Source organism: Prunus dulcis, chromosome 7 (assembly GCF_902201215.1).
Source record: "Prunus dulcis chromosome 7, ALMONDv2, whole genome shotgun sequence".
Classification (NCBI taxonomy): domain Eukaryota; kingdom Viridiplantae; phylum Streptophyta; class Magnoliopsida; order Rosales; family Rosaceae; genus Prunus; species Prunus dulcis.
The window spans coordinates 4,240,857-4,244,823 of record NC_047656.1 but is presented as its reverse complement, the minus strand read 5'-3'; the positions used below and the strand labels follow the sequence as shown (position 1 = coordinate 4,244,823).

Sequence of the window (3,967 nt, the reverse complement as noted above, 5' to 3'; positions counted from 1 at the left end):
CGACCCCATGCAATGCATAGATGGTTATGTGGGACATTCGGAATACATATATTGCCAAGGCTTGGGCGACATGCAAGTATAACAGCTTGCGTGTATAGCTTGAGGATGTGGGCTATCGTGAACGCTAAAGGAATGACCGACAGAAGTGTGGGTAAAGCGATGGTGTGTTGGATCGCTATGTCTTGACATGGACATGAGCGAGACATGAGGAAAGCATGCGACGTGGTCGATGCAGTTGATGTGTCTTATGCAACGCTTGATGTATGGGCGTTGAGGGTTCGTTGACGGATGCGGAGTGATTGTATAGTCATACAGTAGTGTGACGTGTTGTCTAGTAAGAGACGACACCCGAAGGTAAACCTCTCGCGGAGTTGTGAGAGTCATGAGTATCATGAAGTGGGAGAAGGCTGACCGGGATCCGAAGGGATCCTGGGCAGCACGGGTGTGCTTTGAGTGGCGAAATGTGTGTTTCGCTTCTGCCGCGCCGCGCCGCTCGCTCATCCCGTGACACCAAGTAACTCACCAAATGCTAGAGCTACCTCATCCTACATTTTGACCAGTTAATCAACAAGCTAATTTTAAAAGCAACTTAATTTTTTTTTTAAATTTTTAATGTGTAATGTTTTGAAATCTTATGAGGGTGTTTGTGTAATTTTAAAAGCCTGAAAGGTTTTAGGGGGTGTTAATTCGAAAACAACTTTGTTCTTTGTCGAAAATTTCTTCTTCCTTCTCGACTCGACGCTCAGCTCTCTCAGCCAACTAGCCACGTCAGGTCAGCCTCTCTCTCTCTCTCTCTCTCTCTCTCTCTCTCTCTCTCTCTCTCTCATTTCGATACCCTCAGTCTTAGCCTGTCAATCTCAAATCTTGGCGTCAACCACTTCGAATCTTGAAGCGGGTGTTCGCTGTCATCTCAGATAGACCTCCTCTTCCTCAACCGACCCGGTATGTGCTTTCCAATTTAGTGAAATTACGTTTGTTCTGTGAAATTTATATCAGGGTTTATGTAGAAATTAGTTTGGGGCTTCAGTTTTAATTAGGCTGTTGGAGTTTTCGGATTAAATATAACCTTGATGCCTAAAGGTTTACCTGTTGATTAACATCATATCTGCCTTATTCTTTCCTTGCTTTTATACACATTGCTTTTTTATTTTTATTTTTTTTTATGCCTAATTTGGAGTCTTCGGATTTGATGCTTCTTGTGCGGTATCCGTGGTTTACTGCTGACTGTAATTGTGGGATGTTATTTGTCTGAATGAGGAATTGGGTTATGTTCTGGTCTATGGTAAAGGAGATTTCATCATGGGAATTCCGAGCCTCCGCATTTAGAGAGTGCATTTACACGCATATTGCAAAATCTGGGACATTCAAATAATCTTGTGACTGTGGGTAGGAGCTGTTCAAGAATGGTTTTGTATTTTTGTGATCATAACCAGATTAAATGAGTAAAGTGTTACTAAGTTATGTTTTTAGGATATTGTGAATTGGCCTGAAATTGGGTACGTTCTCAGTCAGTGTATTTGGAATCTTAATAGTAACTTTGATTGGACCTGTATCTTTTGGGAAATTAGTGTTACAAACATGGTTGTTCATACTTAAATTGTTGTTTAATTGGCATTTGGTCATGCATTAATTGGACAGTCTGCTCCAATAATGATTACAGACAACTGAAAAGAGACACTTACCATAGCAATGGGGATTAAATATGTGAAAACCATGTGGTTTAATTTTGTATGTAATGCTCTTTTCCTCTATCAATGTAGATGGAATCTTAATTTTGAATAATAACTTTCGTTTTGGCATTATTTTCATGCAATGCTGTCCCTGCAGCTCCCTCTGCTGCTCCTGAGAAAGAGAAGGGGAAGGAAGAATACAAGGATGTAAGTTTTAATCAATTGGTTCGACCTCTGTCAATGTTGGCATTTTTAATCACCCAACTATGCTTCTGGCTACTGGCTACAGAAGTCACTACTAGAAGAAAATGAACAAAATATGCGTTGTCACTCATATGCAATTGTGCTCTCATCACTCTCATCCTCAATCGGGTGCTGGGCCTGATTATCAACTATCTGGTCATCGACCACTTGCAAATCCATGGGGTCCTCAAACATTGGTCGATTCATGGGGTCCTCATCTTCAACTGCTGGCGGATTCACTAGGTCCTCGTCCTGTGGAAGATTCTCAAATGGAATTGGATGGGCTTCTACTGGCAGATCATCAATCCGGTGCAAGTAAAAATATATGGCGTCTATGCTTTCAATCATCATACTCATGACCTCCTCCCAAGGCCTCTGATTGACACCATGAGTATTCTCATATAAAACAATATTATGAAATTCATACCAGTAGTCGTAGTCGTCTAGAACATCATGCTCTAGTAATGGATTACCTTTTAGCAACAGTAATAGCATCCTCCAGCTCTTAGACACTTTGATGGTTTGCAATATTAATCTGTCCTATGTAATGATCCATTCCATCAGGAGTCTGTCGATTTACTCTAACCAACCCTTGATCCCCAGCCCCATCTCCTCCCTCGTTGCCCCTATTTTACCTCCTCATCATATTGGCTCTTGTCATGATCCTGTTGAAACAAGACAGCCACATTAAATAGCACGCGTAATAATATCCTATTGAAACTTTATAAAATAAAAAAGACAAGCCCATTAATTGGCAAACAGATCCTGCTGAAATTTTATAAAATAGAAGACGAGCCTATTAACCAACATACATGTGCGTTAGTGAAATTTGCAAATCATGAAACTTCATAAAATGAAGAAGACACCCTATTTACCAGCATACATACGCACAAACAAGATTATTGAAAGTATGCAAATCATGAAACTTTATAAAATGAAGAAGACAAACCTATGAGACCCAGGGCATATGTTTGTCTTCTTCGTTTTATAAAGTTTCATGATTTGCATACTTTCAATAATTTTATTTGTGCATATGTATGCTGGTTAATAAGATTTGTCTTCTTCATTTTAGGTTAATAGGGTTTGTCTTCTTCATTTTCTTAAGTTTCATGATTTGGAAATTTCACTGATGCACATGGATGCTAGTTAATGGCTCGTCTTCTTTTATTTTATAAATTTCAGCAAGATCTGCTTGCCAGTTAATGGGCTTGTCTTTTTTATTTTATAAAGTTTCAATATGATAATATTACGCATGCTATTTAATGCGGCTGTTTTGTTTCAATAGGATCATGACAGGGACCAACATGATGAGGAGGGAAATAGGGGCAGCAGGGGAGGAAATGGGGCTGGGGATAAGGGTTGGCTAGAGTAAATCAACAGACTTTTGATGGAATGGATCATTACATAGGACAGATTAATGTTGCAAACCATCAAATTGTCCAGGAGCTGGAGGATGCTATATTACTGTTGGAGAGTAATCCGTTACTAGAATATGATGTTCCAGACGAGTACGACTACTGGTATGAATTTCACGATGTTGTTTTATACGAGAATACCCATGGTCTCAGTCAGAGGCATTGGGAGGAGGTCATGAATATGATGATTGAAAGGATAAATGCCACAGATTTTTTCTTACACCCGATTGATGATATGCCAGCAGAGGCCCATCCAGTTCCAGTTGAGGATCTTCTAGAGGATGAGGACCCAGTTGATCTGCCAGCAGTTGAATTTGAGGAACCCATGAATCTGCCAGTGGTTGAGGACCCCATGAATCTACAAATGATTGAGGACCAGCTACTTGATAATCAGACCCAGCACCCGGTTGAGGATGAGAGTGATGAGAGCACAATTACAAATGAGTGACAACCAATATTTTGTTCATTTTCATCTAGTAGTGACTTCTGTAGCCAGAAGCATAGTTAGGTGATTAAAAACATAACTGACTTGTTGAAATTCTTACCACCCTTCTAGATCTGATATTCCAAATGTGCAACCAACTAATGGGTCTTGTGCACGCCTTCGCTTCCCTTTTTTTGACGAATTTCTGAGCATAA

At 40.1% G+C, this 3,967-nt stretch overlaps 1 long non-coding RNA gene across 1 annotated transcript; it reads left to right on the top strand.

Moving 5' to 3' along the window:
* The first annotated feature begins 701 nt into the window (after nt 1-701).
* On the top strand, nt 702-2,473 carry LOC117635045. The gene is made up of 3 exons (XR_004586849.1): nt 702-772; nt 842-942; nt 1,828-2,473. It is a non-coding gene; the product is annotated as an uncharacterized LOC117635045 (long non-coding RNA).
* Nucleotides 2,474-3,967: the final 1,494 nt, after the last annotated feature.